Source organism: Chroicocephalus ridibundus, chromosome 11 (genome assembly GCF_963924245.1).
Source record: "Chroicocephalus ridibundus chromosome 11, bChrRid1.1, whole genome shotgun sequence".
Lineage (NCBI taxonomy): Eukaryota > Metazoa > Chordata > Aves > Charadriiformes > Laridae > Chroicocephalus > Chroicocephalus ridibundus.
In genome coordinates, this window is record NC_086294.1 from 1,096,774 (window position 1) to 1,115,496 (window position 18,723).

Sequence of the window (18,723 nt, forward strand, 5' to 3'; positions counted from 1 at the left end):
CATATAAATACAGATACATGCGCTGTCTCTTATAGTCCTTAATGCTACTAAAAGTAATTTTCATTGACTGCTCTTTCAAATTAGCCTTCCAGGTCCCTGCGTTACATAACAGTCAATTCACAGCTTTTGTTACTTAATCCCTTCTTTTTCTATTTGGCTTTTTTATTACCGTTATTATTTCTGCTTTTCTCTTCCTTAATAATGATCGATTCTTAGCTAAGAATATCTTTGATGACTGCAAAATTGTGTGCATGCTGTGGAGGAGACAGCATCTATCAAAGTTTTCCTCAACAACCCTCATTTATAACACGCATTATTTTGTCTCAGTTTTTCCTCCAATCGTTTCTTGCTTGTGACTGTTCTCAGCTTAGGAAAATTTACCACTTTAAAGTGCCTTGCATATGTATTATCAATTTAGGATTACATTTCGCTTGTAACAAATGCAATTAGGTCGTTTAAGCGACGATTAATTCTGAGTTCAGTAATCAATTCACCTTTATCTGTCAGATTGAGGTCTGACACAGAATTACACCAAATTCGCTGCATTACTTTTGGTAACAGAAAATTATCATCCGTCATTTTTAGAAACTCTAGGGATGTGCCATTGGCAGCAGCACGAGTCCTTCAGCATCTATCCCTGAGGCTGAAAAGCTGTTCAGCGAACATGATTTTCTTCCACTTTCTTATGAAGTTGTTTAGGGAAGCTATTTGTCCAGCCCCCTAGTGCGATCTGGTAGTCTGGAGGGACACATCTGTGCTGGGGCAGATCATCTTGAGCCTGAATGGAAGAGCAGCCCTTGGCTGTTTATTAGGACAAGCATCGTGGACAGAGTTCCAGGAAAGCCTGACAATTTGGAGGCGAAGAAGCGACGAGTTATCAGGCTCTTCTAGCAAATCCATTGCTTTTACCCAAAGGAAAGCCACTTCTAGAAGTGCCCACAGCTCCACCACTGCTGTCTGCATGTATCTCCTAGGTGCTGCTTCACCCGAGGGCTGTCATAGAATCATGGAATCACAGAATCTTCATGGCTGGAAAGGACCTTTGAGATCATTGAGTCCAACCATACACACACACACAAAAAACCCCAAAAAACCAAAAAAAAACACCAAAAAACCCCCCCAAAACCCCAGCAACCTACAATCTCTGCCCTTCAGAGCATGCCCTGAAGTGCCAAATCTAGACGTTTCTTAAATACCTCTAGGCATGGTGACTCAACCACCTCCCTGGGCAGGCCGTTCCAGTGACTGACCACTCTTCCAGTAAAGTAATTCCTCCTAATATCTAATGTCCCAGGGAGGCAAAGCTCTGCTGCATCTCCAGCAAGCCCAGCACAGCGGCACCTCCCCAGCTCGCTGGGATCTCCAGCGCGGTCTGTACCAGGCAGATGTGGGATGTGCCAGAGGGAGCATGGCTTTCTCCATGCGCCCAACACAGCCTGGCTCTTGGATGGAGGTCTCATCTCCACCTCTCTGTCCTGCCAGCCCTGGGTGACTAGGGTGCCCTGTGATTCGGGTGTCCTGTGATTCAGGCCTGTGTCAGTGTGTCTCAGGATTATCCAGGATGTCCAATTTATTTTTGGAAATGAGAATTTCTGATGTCCATTTAACGTCCAGGCATGCGGCACTGATGTATGGGATAACTGCACAATCTCCTTTCTACTCACTTCTCCGCATTTTAAGCTCAGATGCATATAAAGGTGCTACTGATAACTTTGTTCATACAATTATACAGAGCTTATCGTTTGCTGTGACAGCCAAATCTGATTCATAGTTCAGAGGAGTCACTTTCCTTCTTTAACCAAAGGCATTTGCTAGGTCCACCTCCTCTAGGGGCTCCTGCCGGCCCCGGCACCCTGAATACTGCGTTTGTCTTCAGAGCATCCTCTCTGCCCATCACGGCAGACTCTGCATCCTGCCTCATGAATGAAACCGTTCCCCTGGGCAGACAGTCCACCCAGAGACAAACACGCTCCAACTGGGTCATCTGGACACACTGTGAGCTGCCCAGGACTAAGCGCTGACTGCTGGACATCCGTGGCCACAACGCAGGGAGGAGACTGAGGAGCAGCAGCTGCAGAGAGATATAATTTATGCTTCCTCGCATCAGCCAGGTTGTGTAGGGTCCTGGCATCTCTGGAAGGTTTTCTCTCGCAAAACTGCAGTGATTCCACCTCAGCCTGCCGGGGCTCTCTCTCCTTCTGGGATGTCTCACGTGCTGAGCTGACAGCCCTGGATGCAGCATGGCAGTGGATATTGAACAGGGTTTTGCTCAGAGTTTATACTTGTTTGGGGTTTCAACGCAGCTTCAACTTGGGTGGAGGTCATGAGGAGTAACTTTGCTGCCTGTGGGCAGGTTCTCTGACACGAAGGGTCAGTGAACAGAGGAGGGGGAATTTGCTGTTACCCGAGACAACCCAAGACAGGGAAGGAGATGTTCCACCAGTGGGAAGAAAGTCCTGGCCCTGGATCTTCCAGGTCAGGGGTTGTTCAGCCTGCAGGATCAGGTATAGTGACCAAGGATGGCAGAAGAATCTGGCTAAAGTCAGATGGACTGTCTGCGTACCAGGGAAGCATTGTCTCTCTAGCCGTGGATGTTGGCCAGTCATCTACCCTCACCTTTAAGGCACATGGAGATTGTCAGTCTGGATGCAACGTAGGGGCCACAGCCAGGTGCTCTGGCTCTGATTTTCAAAGACTTGGGACAGGGGAAGGAGGATTAAAAAATTTTGGAATGATAAACCTGATTTACATTATATTGTCTATAAATGCAAGTTTTTAGATCATGGAAAAGGACATTTAAATGATCTGATGTTTCATTTAAGCTCAAGAGATAGGGTCTGGCTGGAAGATATGGGGAACAGAAGCCCAGAGGGCGTGGGGCTCCCATGTCCGGGACGGTGTTGGGCTGCAGTGGGACAATTAGCAATGATGAGGCTTGCAGCTACATGAACCTTTGCACGGAGGATCTCAGCATCTTCTCTGCTCTGAGTCTTTCTGGGTTGCTAACGTGGATTCAATAAGAGGGATATTTTGGGATGCTGATGGGGAAACAACACAGATGCCACTGAATTACCATTAGCTATGTGTGCCCTTAGGACTACTGTAGCTGTAGCATTTAATCTTGGTGAAACGACTACTGGAACTGGGACAGGGAGCATGAAACTGCCTGGCCGAAGCCATTGGCACTCGAAGGGACAAAGAACAGATTATTCAGTGGCTGGACTGAGAGACTAAACTAAAACTATTTCTGATAAAGCAATTAGTTATAGCCCAACGTTTCATCTCTTTTGAGCTAGTAGTCAGGGGAAGATAGTGATCTTCTGCAAGTAGGGAGATGAAGAACAGTTAAACAATTTAGGAAAAAATCAATTTCAGTAAACTGTCAGAACAAGACCATTCACAATGAAGAACTGCAGTTGTAACCTTTATGACCTGATTTTTTCCCTGTGTGAAACTCCTGGGGGAAGCTGTGAAATGGTTGAGCTGAAAAAATACGTTTCATTTGCAAAGAAATATGTTTTTTTTTTTCATTCCACTTCCAGCTATTTTGCTTACATTCTAGCAGAGCGGAATTTCTGTGAGGCATTGGGAAGGGACAATTCACTAGACAGGGACTGTGAAGGAGGCTGAGATAGGTCTGGAAAGGCTGTTCCTGTCCCTCATGCATTAACACATCTGCTGTTGCCATCGCTGATGGTACCACCAAGGGCACAGCCATAATCAAGCTTCCTTTCTCCATCCTTCCAGCCACTTATAGATAACCTCACTGGGGCTCAAGTTTTTCAAAAATCTTGATCACAGGGAAGGTTCGCATAGACCTGGCGTCCCTGGGGCCAGGCCATACCATGAGCACGTGTCTGTAGCACAGAGGATGGGAACCGTGTTTGCAACGGGAGAGTTTGTCATTCCTCAGCCACAAGTCGGTATTGGGACTGAGATGCAGTTAAGTAGTTCCCCAGCCCGCAGTACCTATTAACTCAATTTCCATTTCCTAAACCACTGCTGACGTCTGTCTAAATAATCATTATCTGCACAACCACGCTGAGTTTTAGCTTTTGCTGAGTATCGTGGAGAAGATTTGGAGCTTTCGAAAGGATGCTGAGCTTAAGAAGCTGCCGCTGCAAGCGGCTCTGGGTGTTTGTCGCATTTCACCAGCTGTTTTTTTCAATGCGCACACAAACACACACCCTATGTGCACACGCGCTCTCTTTCATGTCCGTTGCCTAAGTGAATACTTGCCGTCAGATCTTCCAAGCCACAGCACATTTTTAATCAGTCAGATAATTCAATCATTCATTTCAGACCTGCTCGGCGCAGCTGTCATTTTCAAGCATCAAAGCTTCTCTGTCAAAAACCACGCGGGCTGGGGGTTCAGTCAGGCATCACTGTTTCAAAGTGCTGGGGGGAGGGGAGCAGAGGGGGTGCAGAGGGTAAGAACAGGATGGATTAAATGAACTTATTATAAATACTTCTGAAGCTACCAGCCAACCATCCGCAGCAGAGAACAATGGCACAGCACAAGGGCGACTCAGGAATCCGCAGGATTTGTAAGGTATTTGCAAATCTCACTCTTAAATTGCAGAGCGGGGAGGAGGAGGGGGGGGGTGTGTCAGGTGAAGCTTCCTGCCTGAGATGCTCAAAACCACCGAATGGGATTTGGATGTCTGGTTCTCATTAAAATTAATGGAAATTGGGTGCCCAGACCTACAGGCAGCTTTCAAAAGCTTCGTCTCCATTTATAATTAATGTTCCCAACAGGGTGACTAAATATTTATACAATAGGTCATGTCATACGCAAAATGGAAGACATGCCTACTGGTAGATCAGGGACCAACAGAAGGAGAATCTGATGGGATGTCAGGTTCAATCCGCATTGTCCCTTGTTTAAAGCTCTTCTGCTTGCAAATCTCCACAGCTCCCACTAGATCAACAGCTGGGGTGGTAGCTCCACCAATGATGACGTTCTCAAGGTACAATACAGCAAATTAAAATGGCAGCTTTACAGCTTTCCTGAGGAGTTCTCCTCTCCCTCCCCACAGTTCTGACGTCCTTCACCAGCTCACTTCTTCCGTGCAAATCTCTCTTTCCAGTACGAAAAATACACCATATCATGGAGTTTACCCAGTGTAGGAGCGCAGTGGATCTTAATCCGTGAACAATTCTCTGCCTGGGTCAAAGATGCCATAGATGGCAGACGTCAAGTAAAAGACTGACACTCATCTGCCTCCAGGCACTAGCCAAGCCCTGACTGGTTCTGTACCACTGCATTTGCTCTATAGCATGGGAGTAATTCAGTATACAAAGGTGGTGGGTTGAACCCTGAGAGCATCTGAGGGGTCTGTGATCTGGGGGGGGAAGCTGGGCACTCCTGCAGGGGAAGCCTAAAGCAGCCAAGTCCCATCCTGGTTTGTCGGTCCCTTGGGGGAAACTCTTCCTCAGCTGGGCCATGCCTTAAACCCTCCTACAGCTGACCCACTGAGAGGGTGTCTATGGAAGCTTGGGCCTTGTGTATCAGGGAATCTTGGGTCCCCACCCAGAAGAGCTCCCGAGCTTGGCTTAAGACAGGCACTTGCTGGGTGGGCTTGATGATTGCAGTGCTTTACAATGCTTTAATGGAGGAGATTCAACTCCTTCAACCTTTGAAAATTTGCCTTTTATTTTTTTCTCTTTCATGCTTCATCCAAAGCCACCGGATGGAGAAGCTCTGTTGATTCAGGGAATATGGAGATCCTTGCAGTCTCCTCCCATGCTTTGGCATCTCAAGGTTTGTCAAGCTCAAATGGACGTACTGAGTGGTACCTCAGAGTTCATCTGGGATTCCTCTGTAGGTCGCCAACTTCTAGAATGCAAGTTGCAGCTCCAGTTTTTCTAAAAGGACACAAAGCTCAGCCAAAAGGCAAGTAGTCTGGTCTTGTGTCCATAGTCAAATGCCCTTTGTTATAAGAGTGTACCTTATACTCCTAGGCTGCAGCTTCTAGTCAGCTTGCTCTTCTTCTCTCCTACACTAGAAATCATCAGTAGCTAATGTCGCATTTCCATGTGACCTTGGATGCACTACATATAGATCTTTCTTTGCTTCTCCTGACCATATTTCACAGCACAACATGGGTTATGGTTGGTGTCAAGGTTGGCTTAGCACAGGTACACAAAGCTGTATGCAGTCACTCAGAAGATGAAACTGAATGTGAACTGCAGCCACATCACCTGAGCCTCACAGCCCATCAGGCAGTGGCAGAGGGGAAAGAAGGCATTGTTCCTCTCTAAGACCATGGCCAGTCTGCTTGGCATGGGACATTCGCTGTTCCATGGCTTTGTTCCCAATCAAAACAATCAGCTTTGCAAGACAAAAATTCAAATTCAAGGCTTACAGCTGTTGTCCCCAGACAAGATGCCAGGAGAGCATCAAGGATGCGTAAAGAATAAAAGAGCTTCATTTTCCTTGTAAATACCTATCTGTTTGTTTTTTAATTAAACAACAGCTGGGTGTGGAGTTGTGAGACAGCAGAAGGATCCCAAGATAGAGGAGATTAGGTGATCTACATAATGCGGGAATGTAAACCCGTCCCACCACTGCTGGCGCAGCAGCTGATGCTGGCAGAGCCTGCCTCATCACCAAACTCATAACTACAACAAGCTTCTGCAAAGGACCTCTTCGATATCGAGCATTTAATCGCAGAAGCAATTACATATCCCAAATCACAGTCAGTTCTCCATTTTGTAAAAGAGACAGGGGCTATGGGCAGGGATTCTAGGACCAAGTTGGACGAGCTTCTGTTGGCAAGGACCTAAGTAAGAGCTGGTCCAATCTTCAGGCACGAGCATGGACGAGGACACCTCTCAAGGCTCCTGCCAGCCCTGCAGATGTATCACTTGTTGATATAGACATAGGTGAAAGTCTGAGTATCTGTGTTTTCTTACCACATAGACACAGGGAGACGGTAAACTTCCCCATCCGGAGATCCCTCAGGGCTTGTCCACGGCGACAGGGCTGTGAACCCTGGCAGGTTATAGCCCTGGGACCATTCATGTCTTGGCCTTGCTGCCAAGAAGCCAAGCCTGCACCCCTCTGACACATGTGTGTTTACAAAGAAAAGACCGGGACCAATGACTCGCACCGCTCAGCCCCAGCAATGCCCCTTCTCAGACCCTGGGCCACTGACCCAACCCTCCTACTAAGCCACAGATGCCACCCCTCCTTGTCGCTGAATGCAGCCATGCCAGGCACCCATGCTGGGAACACCACCACACTCCCAAAGAGAGCTGCGCAGGCTGCTGTGCTGTCAAACTGCCCTAGATTGGAGCGAATAAGCTCCTTTCTGAAGGAAGATAATTGCTCTATTTTAAAACTAAGTGGTTCAAGGAGAAAAACGCAGGCAAGAGGGTCTGACGCTCTGAGCTTGGGGTGGGAAACTGGAGGTGTGCAGGGCAGAGCAGCTGCACGGCTGCTTTGCTGGGGGGTCAAAGTACTGGATGAAACACATGAGTCAAGCTGCTGTGTCCCCAGCCCAGCCAAACCGGTGCTGTTGGAGACAGCAGAGACCCCAGCAGGAGAAGTGGGTGCCCCTCCTCGGGGTACCGATCTGCGAGGCTGGGCACTCTTAAAAGCCAGAGGGGAAAAGCTCTTGGTAGAACATAGAGCCTCTGTCTCCTCTCACCTGTGCCCGCCTCCACCTGCGAGTTCAGGCTTTTGGGGCCATAAAGGAGGTCCCCGGAGCACTGCAGGTCAGCCCCTTAGGCTAGCGCCACTCCACGGGGTGGTCCGAGAGCTGGCATTGTGAAGCCCAGCCACGCAGAGGAACAGCCCCCACCATGGGGACAGCTCTCTGGGGAAAATAGTTGCTGCTTTGGCAAACTGTCTCTCGGAGCAAAGACCAACAAACTAGAGCAGACAACAACAGAGTCATTAATAAGGCCATGCCTGGCATCTTCCTGGACCCCTCCACCACTGCGATCGGTGATTTCACCAAGCAAGCACAGAAGAGGCCTCTTCAGCAGAGTTTTGTCTTTGCTGCTTAAAATTCAATAGCTCCACTTTCCAAGCGGGCAGGAAAGAAACAGTTTTTGTACGTTAACAGCCTGCCCCCCCCCCCGCCTCGTCCCCATTTGTACGGAGGAAGCTCTCTGCTTTGAACTTGGCAGACGCGCCTCTGGCCTGCAGGACACCGAGAGGCTTGAAGGATGTGTCAGCTCCTTCCTAGCCCTCCTGGATGGGCACTGGCCCTGGCATAGACAGGTCCCGTTGGAACGTCCCTCAGCTGGAGGTCGGAGAGACGCATTCCGCCCTCCAGCAACCTGGGTCCCACCAGCGATGCCTGCGAACCGTCCCCGCTTCCCCCAGGGTGGGCACCCTTGCTGATTCTCCCCCTGCGCCTTCGTCTCAGGCTCAGGGGCAGAGTCACGTCACTAGCAGGGTCCGTTTCAGGACTGGCCTCATCTGTCCATGCAAACAGAAAAGGCGCACGTGGTGAGATTTCAGGCAGCATCTCAAGATGATGGTGGAAACCGCATTTTTGGGGGGGACCCGGTGACCTGGAAGCAGTGGTGGAAGCACTCAGCTGACCCCTCATACAGGAGATGAATATTATTTGTGTAAAATTTTGCCTTAAACCCAAGGCTGGCTACCCTGTCTCATCTGAGAGCTATTCACTGTCATTTTAGGTCAGAGTTAAGGTTACTAAGAACATAAATGACACATGTTCTGTTACAGAGGCTGAGGCTCCTCTTTTGCACAATGAGCATCCAGAATGAGCGTGAGGATGCGATAAGTGCCCTGCAAAGCTTTTTTCACCTTAAAATAATTTTGCAGTTGAAAATCCACAGCCGTAACTTAGTACGCATGTCTGGGAAGCAAGAAGTCTTTGAGCCTTGCTTGTGTAACCCCACCTCGTGCCCATGACTTCCCTCTCAGCTGCCACCCTGCAACAGTGCTGTTGGGTTGGCCAAGCTATCGAGATCCAGCTTCTCTCCCAGGGAGCTTGGGTCATTTCCCCGGCACGGTCCCCTCCATCAGTTTGATGCACTGCAGTCTGCCAGCGCCAACTGCTCCTGCTGCCCTGGATCATTGGTGAACCAGGCACAGATGAGCAGCAAGAAGGGCTGGGGGCTGGAGGAGAACACGCCATTCACACAGATACGGTGTCCTTCTGGAGAGCCAGCAGTAGCAAGGGCAGCAGAGAACAGGCAGGGCAAGGGGAGCGCTTGCTATCTCTGACCCCTGAGCACGCTCCTGGCAGCACGGCTTCAAAGGGAGGAATGAAACATGGGAACCAGTGACCTGCTCTGGGCAGAGACATTGCACTCAGCGAGGGACGTGCCTGCCTTGCACAGATATGAGGGACCTTCTGCTTTCAAATCCTTTCTGACAGCCGCCCCCCTCCCTCCCCATGGTCTGCAGCCCCTCCACCCAGCTCCCGCACTACAGCAATTCATCGGTGAGCCTTATCTAAGCCACACGTAATCTCAGTCCTTTGTCTCTCAGGACGGGGCTTAGAGAACTCCCCAAAGTTAACGAAGCAGGTCCATCCCCTCATTAACTCACAGGGTCTGTCTCCTTTGATTAGGTTGTGCTGACTCTGCTCACACATCCCACTTGCTGCTCTAGATGCAGGGACACTGGGGCATTTCCAGCTGGGACACAGACAAAAGGAGGAGATAGCAGAGCCTTGGTTACCACCGGAGCAATTCGGGACAAATAATTAGAGGCTTTCACGTCTAATTGGATCTGTACTGTCAATCCAGGACAGGAGATGCCTTAACCCACACTGCCTGCCTGAGACTGCTAAGCAGGCCATAAATAAACTGCAGCACTGGCCCAAAGCTCATCGGCCTTCAGCTTCCACCCTGCGTGCTCCCTCCCAGCCCTGCTGCAGCACGGGCTACCTGGCAGGGGAGTCCCTCTCCCTTGCTTTCCTCCACGACCGCAGCCTTGCACTTTGAGTCCACCTTGGGTAATTCAGAGACCACTCAGGAGCACAGACCTCAGCATGTCACGGCTAGCTTGAACATGAAGCTACTGTTCTCAAACTAAAGTCAAAGGGTTAAACGAACGAGTGGTTAGGAAGAGCCAGTGTCAGTGTTAGCAGGGGCTGGCAAGCCAAAGACAAGGTATTTTCAGAGGAAGGCTTGAGTTGGAATTCGAGTTGGAAGCTGGTTCCCTGCAGCACCAAGGCTTCAACCTGCCTTTTGTTTTCAGTCACAGGACAAGGCTCCAGCCCCATCCCCAGCTCACTCTCAGCTCTGAAAGTCCTTTTTTTCTTCTCTGCTCAGGCATCTCTTCCAGATCCCGGGACTGCTGGCACTTGAAGACTAGACATGCAAACCAGAACAACCACTTCCACGTGACTGCCAGCCAGCACAAGGACATCCAGACCCTTAAAGCAAGCTGGAAGCCTGACCCTTCCCTCTGAGGACCTTCAGCATCTCATCATCTTTAAGGAGGCAGGCTCAAAACCATGCACTGGGGCCCCTGTCTACAAGGTTGATTGCTATACAAGATCTCAAGTGCTTCCGCCAGGAAACAGAGCAAAGGAAAATGGCTTGCACTGCTTGGGACCACGACCTGCAGATCTTCTATCTCTGCCAGGGGAAAGCCAGGTGCAGGACGCGTAGAAAGGCAAAGTCACAACAAAGGACAGTGCAACACTCTGGGCCAGGCAAAAATAGATTAACCTACTTGAAAGTAGGACAACATCGCTAAAGAGTAGGACATCTGGTCACCACAGCAGGATGAGCAAATAGAGAGGAGGCAGCTTGTCCACACACACGTCTAACCTGACGGGAGGCAGCTAAAGCGCAGACGTGTAGCATGTTCAGGCAAGCAGCTGGGACGAGCGGTTTCCAGTCAAAGCAGAGCGGCTCTCAAAGAGAAGGTCTCTCTGAGACGACTGCTAGACTTGCTGCTGACAGTCAGGCTACCTGAAGCAACATCGTGCCCCCAGGAACCTGTGGGATATGCATGCCCAAACCTAACAGCTGATCCCTTCTACCTGATCTGCTAAACCATCAAGAAATCATCACCAAGAGAGAAAACGTACGGAGATTCCCCATGTGCCTGACCGCTGAAGTGCCAGAACAAGTTTAATGCCTGTAAACTGCTTCAAGGCTCCCTGCTGCCGAGGCCGTCCCCTGGCTCGAGCCCACCTACCTCTGCCCAACTCGTTGCACCTCAGAACCTTTCCCCCAGCCAGGTTTTCAGCCCACTAGCAGAGCGCTGCTCAGAGAGGACATGATAAAGAAGCGATTAAGGATCATCACTTGAGCTTGTATTAGCATCTTCTACAGCTCTGCAACCCACCGTCCAGGCAGCAGGCTGCAGCTAAGCCGGGCATGATGGGTCTTTCAAAAAGAAACAAGGAAGTGAATGCCACAGATAGCATGCTCATCAAAGGAGCCTCACTGCTGTTCGTAGAAAGGAGTTAACGCCACGCAGCTGACTGGCTGCTCCAGGGCTGAGTTCCCTACCCGGCCTTGGCAGGACAGGCAGTTTTCTTGGCTTAGGACCCTGTGCTGGAACGGAAACCCGGAGCACCAGGTCTCAGGACACTGTTCAAAATCCTGTTCCTTGTTGCTGCTGCTGTCAAAGGAGGCAGTAGGAAACCATCCAGGTCCCAGGTCCCTTTGCAGAAAGTTTTAAGCCCCTCCAGAGAAAGGTCTCCCTGCTGCGTGTGGTTTGTTTTCTTAAACTCAGGCTTGCAGAAAGGGGTCTGGGGCAGCTGTGACCCACAGCAGCCCGCTCAGCAGACCCTACGCTGAGGTGAGTGTTCCTGGTCTAACCTGACAGCTGAGCCCACCCTGAGAAAAGCCATGGAGAACATTTTGCAAGTGTCCCCACGTCAGCTTCCTTTTAACCGCAAAACCATCAGTCACCCACAATGGCCTTTTAACTGCCTTGTGTTGAATTCAGCTCCTCAGCCACTCGTTCTGGGCTAGGGGAGTTTGCACACCAGCCTAGGACAAAGCTGAGAGGTGGACAAAGGTTCCTCTAGTCTTTGCTTAGGGCTAGTGTTTGCAATGGCTGCTTGCTAGCACTTGTCTTCAAGAAAGGACAAGGCATTCGAGGCAGGAGGAGTGGATCAGGCAGGGCAGAGTCAGGCAGCAGCAAAGCAGGAAGGTGGCCTGCCCCTGCCCCGTGCCGGAGCAGATGTCATGGTCCTTCCCCAGGGACAGCAGTCCAGGATGGTGAGTGATGCTGCTGGACAGGGAAAACCCAGGGGTGACAGGAAACACTAGGACAGAAGAGACCACCATCTCCAGCCCAGGGCTGCCTGAGTCCTGTTCGTGGTGCCAGCAGTGGTGATGGGAGAATGCCTTTGACCTCACAACAGTGAAATTCAGTTTTCCAACAGCAGGGTGCAGGCTGAAGCCAGCTCTGAGCTGCACAAGCTGACTGTAGGTGCACAAGCTGGCTATTCAAGACCATGCCATCACACACCACCTCTGCCAGTCCAGGCAACAACCCCACAACCACCACGTCCCTCACACTTAACCTAGAAATCATTTCTGCCCTTTTCCTGCCATACTGGTGCCAATTTTTGCCAGGCAGAAAGAAACAGAATGACTCACTTTGGGACAATGATTTTTTTACTCCAGAGTGTCTTTCATCCTATGCAAAGGCATCTCTAACTAAGGAATCATCTGAAATTCACGAACAAGAACTTAGTTCTGAATGTGTGATAAACATTTTCCTTCATTTTAATTTAAAAAAAAAAAGATATTTCAGAAAAGCAACCTAATTTATCAAATATTATGATACCGTTAAACCTGCACTCTCTCTCTCCCAAAGCAGGTCAACAAAGAGGTGAAAGCAGATGCACTCAACTCTAATCAACAAGTAAGGTCTGCTTTCCTCCTACAAGTCCCCCAGAGGGACTGACAATGAACTTGAGGTGGAAGACTAGCCTCTACTTAGTCTTAGAATAGCAGCACTAAAAGACTGCTCCTCATAGCAAGCGCTTCCCATCCCACAGAAACAGCATCCTATGCCGGCAGCTCTGCCAAGAGGCAACTAACTTTGCTTGCCAAGAAAGGCCTGGAACCTTCACGGTGCAATTCTTGTCCATCAGACCAAGGTGACCTGCAAGTCGGCTTGAACGGGGCTGGCCATGTCACACCTTTTTAGTCCTGCTTTTCAGCCTTGCTGCTGTACTGGGCAAGCCCAGTGCTTCTCGCCCATGTCTGAGCACAGGACCGCTGTTCGGAGCCTGTCAGGGATGCTGCTTCTCTTGCTCATGCCTTACACGCTACTGGATGGTGGCTGAGAGGATGTTTCTGATACCCAGTTGAGCCTGCTCCATTATAAAGAGGAAAGCTAGAGAGGCACTGGAGAAGGAAAGCAGCTGGCCAGGAACATGAGAGCAGGAAAATCCTTGCAGCAAACCCTCTGCCAGGCCTCAAATGCTCCAAAACTCATACACCATGTCCTTCCCCGAACAGCCTGAGAAGCATTGTGGCCCTTTGAGATAGCATGACACCACTTGAGCACAAACTTAATCCCCCAGTATTCCTTCCCGGAGGCTCTCAGGGAAGGACAGCCTCCTTCTAACGCAGCGCGTCACTTCACGCAACACCACTTGTAAGAGGATGGTATTCCCGGGGGTGGTCGCACCGGCTTGGGGCACTGCTGGGCTTACAGAGAGGTGTGCATGCAACACCCTAAACGTCCTACGGAAAGGGGGATGAGGACTGTTTGAGGGGCCGGAACATCTAAAGCGGTATTTCTATGTACTTGTACTAATAATTGCATGTGGGTATTTAATCGGACTTGACACAGAGTGTGCCGTCCGAATTAAGATCTCTGATTACAAATCATTAATTCTAAATTAAGTTCTTAACAGAGTTTGTATCTTGCCAACTCTTTGGACTTGTATGACCTGGTTATGCCTGTTTTTAATAAAGGGCTGTGGGGCAAAAGGTGGGATGAACCGGAATCTCGTGATGATTCCTACACCGCGCCGCGTCACTCGGTGATTCCAGCTGCTGGCTATGACCAGCTGGACGGGCCACCGGCATTTAACCCGGAAAAGGAGCGTATAACCCATATAAACAGCCCACCCTGCACCCTCCCGCTCAAACAAGGGGTGGCACAGCCCTGAGACATCCCAATCCCTCCGGCGCAGCCCTAGGAGCATCCCCACCCCTCCGGCACGGCTGAAAACACAGTCCCGGGGGAAAGGGGGGGCTCCCCTCCGAGGGGCCGTGCCCGCTCCCCCCCTCCCGCCCGGTACCTCCGCTTCCGTGTCTCTGCCGTGCCGGCTGCCGGTTCCCGGCCATGGGAAAGCCGCTCCGCTGGGTGCATCCACCGGGAGAACCGGGATGGGGATCGCGAGCGATCCCGACTGCGGCGCGGGGTCCGGCCGCCAGGGGGCGCCAAAGGGCGCGGCGGCGGCGGCGGCCGCCGCCGCCGCGCCCTTTGGCGCCCCCTGGCGGCCGGACCCCGCGCCGCAGCCGGCTCCGCAGCGCTGGGGAGGGGGGCGCTGGGTAGGACCCTGCGAGGGGACCCCCCTCAAAGGAACCGGCTCCTGGCTCCTCTCACCAGGAGGAGGGGGGGTGGGTGATGGGAAGGAGCCCCCGGTTTCCACCTCCCCCCCCCGCCACCCGCCTCTCGCCACCCTGCCACGCTAGGGAACACCCACGGGGACACCCCTCCAACCCCCAAGGCTGCTGGTCCCCACCTTGGGGGTCTCCCGGGGCAGGGGCAGCCTGACCATCTCCTCAAGGCGGCGGTGGAGGAGCGGTGGCAGGGGGCAAGGCAGGGCGGTGGGATTTTTTGCAGGTCGCTGGTGCAGGGAGGGCTCTGCAGCCAGCTGGGGCGCTGGGCTGTGGGGCCCCAGTGCTGGTGCTCAACCTCCTGTGCCCCTCACCCACTTCCCAGGGACAGGGGAGAGAGGAGGTGGGGTGCGGGAGCAGATGCAGGCCCCTCCCCTCCAGGCAGCAGCTGCCCTCTGCCCTGTGCACGGAGCCTCCATGGACCGATGGACCAGACGTGTGCTCAGCATCTACCTTCTGGGCTGGAGCGTTGCTAAGAAACGGGATCCCCCGGGAGGCTGCGGTGCCAGCCGCTGAGCCCGGCACATCAGCAGGAGGGGATGCAGCCACCGGGGAACCTCTGGATGAGGGAAGGCCGATGCGGGAGATCACGCAAAAGGCTGCAGCAAGGCCCCATGAGAGACACCCTCCCACCTCACAGGGAAACCTCCAAAGTGGGGAGAAAGGGGTCAAGACCAGGAGAAAAAGCTCAGCATCAGCAGTATGAGATTAATCTGGAGAGAGGTCTCTGGAGGGTTTCACGTCAGGAAGATCACACTGAAGCGAGACGTTTCCGTCGGCAGCCCATTCCCCCTCCTGGGGCCGGGGGCGGCGGGGGGGCTCACTTGGGTCGTTGGGGGCAAGCAGCTGGCATGCACAAGCCGCAGGGTGGAGGCTGAGGGGGCGGCCTGGCAGAGGGGAGGGCAGGGGGACACTGAGGGCAAGGATGAGCGCGCTGAGAGCTGCGCACTGCGGCGACTGAGCTGCTGCCTGGGTCGCCGCCTGGGGCATTAGCATTGGGTTGAGAAAGAGTCACTTGGCCTCTTTCGTCTCCCCTCTTTTGATGCGGGCAAGGAATTCATGGGGGGATGGGAAACCCAGTGCAGGGGATGGTGAGAAAGGTGGCTGGAGGTGATGCAGGACCCAGCTTCCAGGACTTTCCCCAGCGCAAGTTAGCTGGACGGCTGTCCCAGAAACCGGACGGGGCAATGAGATGTCCCCGTCTGACACACGCTCTGACATTTTGCAGGCTGAGTACCTGCCCCTCAGCACCACGGTAGGAATTTTTCCACCTCTGTGCAAGTCCTTTTCATGCTTTTCACGGTAACGCGCACAAGCTAAAAGTTTTCTTTGCTTTTTAGGTGACCAACATTTCTACAAAGTGATTTAAAATTTAAAGGAAAAAAAAAAAAATCAAATATTGTGAAGTTGGCAGCACCGAGGAGGCCCCAGGAGAGAACAGAAAGAAGCACAGAACATGACAGATGGACAGCCCTGTCCCCACATCCTTTGACATCGCTTCGCTGATCCTCCCGTGCAGTTGCAGACATCGAAATTTAGAGTTTAAAGGCCTGGGCTGCAGTGATAGAGCATATTAGGGGACGGCTGTTTCGAGCAAGGCAGTTAATTGTGCTCTCCCAGGCCTTTGCAGCCCCAAGTGGGTGCCCTGAGCAGTCCTCGATGGTGCTGCAGGCTGGGGTGCTGGTGGGTGCCACAGCCTGGTTTGGTTGCTAGCTCTGAGCTACTCGTGTCAACTGCCTGATGTGGGATGGAGCGGGGCGGTACGGCAGTGGTGGCCAGCGGAGGGATGCACAGCCCAATTGCCACGAAGCCGGGTTGAGCCCCACGCTCTGCTGGCACCCTGTCCTCTTCGCTTGGTGAAAGGGATGCTCTCCAGCATCTTTACCACCCTTGCGGTGATGCAGGTACAAGTTGGATGACCCTCAAAGCAGAGGATCAAACCACCAGAGTCCTTGCCTAGTTTGTTGAACATAGACCCCAGATTTTGATATTTTTGATGTGGTCATTGGTGGTAATTTAAACCTACGGACTCCTTTAACATCAGACTGCTCCAGAGTGGTGGCCAGATGAATAAAAGAGCCTTACTCTGCTTGTAATTCTTCCCAGGTGATACCTCCTTCCCCTTCTCATTACCCTTCTTCTTCTGTGCCCCTCACCCACATGGGCCGTGTTTTCCTTTCTCTGGCTGTCCCTCTTCCCTACCCTATTGCCCTGGGAAGTATTCAGCATTTTGCAGGGCAGAGGGCCTGGAAACACAGGACGCCTTGTTTGCAGAAGCGAATCATCTTGAACTTAGGCACAGTCAGGTTAACAATTAGGTTTGAAGGTTTCTTCCAACTAGGGGGGATCTTCTGAGAGACAAAAAGCTGCTCCTGGCGAAATGAAGGCTTCTAGATCAGCATAGGAGCAATGCTTGTTTTCCCTAGTTTGATGGGAAACTGTGAACAGCAGCTCTCTAGCTCAGTGCCTTCAGGAACCTCTTGCCACCTCGACTGCCCGAGAGCTGGCTTTTCTGGGCTGAAAACTCAGGTGATGTGACCTGGCATTCCCAGGGTGCAAACCCAGGTACCCCAGGGATGGCCTGGAGGCCAGAAAGTGCTGTTTGGAGGCAATTCTTCCCTTCCCAGCACTGCCGTAAATACACGGCACAAGAGTGGGAAGGTCCCAGCCTCACCCTGACGTGAGCAGACCCGTCCCACAACGCTGGTCCCTGGATCCTGCTCCACGCTGCCCAGCTCTGGTTCACGTTCTCAGTGACCTCTTCTCCACAGCTCCCATCCCCTCCTTTCTGGTGCGTGGGACCCCAGGCGGGGAGAGATAACGGCACATGTCAGTGAGTAAGGCACAGCCCTAGTGAAAGGCACTGAGCAGAGCTGCCACCGCAGCCCTGCACGCTGCATTACCTGCTAGGAGAGGAGGCTCTGGCACGTCCGAGATGCTGGTGGTCTGGCTTTCTCTGGAGAGTGCTGCTGAATATGTCAGGCTGGAGGGACCAAAGAGGTACTGTCCTGGCTAGGCAAGTGGTATCCTCCATCCCCCCCAACCGTGCTGCATGAGGAATGCAGCCAGCCATCCCCACCACCACCAGCCTGATTTTAAGCAGCTGGGCATCCCCGTCCCACCCATTTGGAAAAGGGTGCTTCAAGTCTCCTGAGAAAGTCACTTCCCGCCTCCCAGAAACATGCACTGAACTGTGCTTTGAGGACTCTCAGTTGCTGCCAGAGACAGCCCTGTTCTTGGGTTCCCTCCCTCCCTGCCGTGGCTCTAAGTATATGGCAAGCGGGGCCATTTGCCAATGTTTGTGTCTCGACAAACAGTCTGTCAGCATCTTAGTGTATGGCTTCAGCTGGGATCAGCTATGCGTTCTCTCCCCATTAAATGGCAGAGCTGTGTGCAAACACCCTGGCATCAAACCATCTGGGGCATGCTCGGGGCCAACTGCTGATCTCCCGGTAGCATGTGTCAGGCACCCTCTCGCACCAAGGCGAAGGATGACTGCGGGATTGGTACTCCCACGCCACTGTTGGCAGAGGTAGCCAAGCCCCGTCCTGCCCATGGGGGTCTCCTCTGCCACCAGTCACCTCTCCCACGAGAACTGTCTACCTGGATCCCCTTTGCTCCACCCTGGCTTTCATGGCCTTCGTTTCGTAGAAGCATTGAGCGTCCAGCCCCCTTCCCTGTCTTGCCGGGGAGCTGTGGCCTGTGAGGCTGGGAGCAGGGCAGTCTTTCTCCCAAGATTGCCCCCTGACAGGGCACAGTCTTGCTTACACAGATGCTGTTCGAGCTCAGTGGTAAGACATCTTGGATATACAGGCCAGATTCTGTCCAGACTCAAAGGCTCTGGAAATGGTGTCTATCCCAGAGAGCTGGGACTCAGGTACCTTTAATTTCAGCCTGACCTCTGCTATGTCCTCCAGCCTCAGCAGTTTGCACCGAGAGTAGAATCTGGCTTTTTGCCCAGGGTCACATTCTGCCTCGATGGAGCTGTTACAGGAGAAGGGTGAACTGGAAGAGTAGATGTGTGGGATGTGACGCATCCTACCTGTCATCAGCTGGAGAAGACACCTGCCCCTTGCAGCAGCCAAGGGTCTTCTGAGTTAGCCCAGTGGAGCCAAAGACAGTGCATCTGTTTACACCAGAGTTGAGTTTGTCCCTAGCAAGCTGTTAAAGTATTCCCCT

The 18,723-nt window shown here is 52.2% G+C and overlaps 1 protein-coding gene across 2 annotated transcripts in view; it reads right to left on the reverse strand.

Moving 5' to 3' along the window:
- PSD2 (pleckstrin and Sec7 domain containing 2) overlaps positions 1-14,352 on the reverse strand; it is an 88,965-nt gene extending 74,613 nt beyond the window's left edge. Inside the window, exon 1 of one of the 2 annotated variants that reach the window (XM_063349374.1) lies at positions 14,223-14,352. The gene's annotated coding sequence lies outside the window, so the exon portion shown is untranslated. The remainder of the gene's footprint in view (positions 1-14,222) is intronic. The other variant, XM_063349373.1, reaches the window with a different exon arrangement.
- Positions 14,353-18,723: the final 4,371 nt, after the last annotated feature.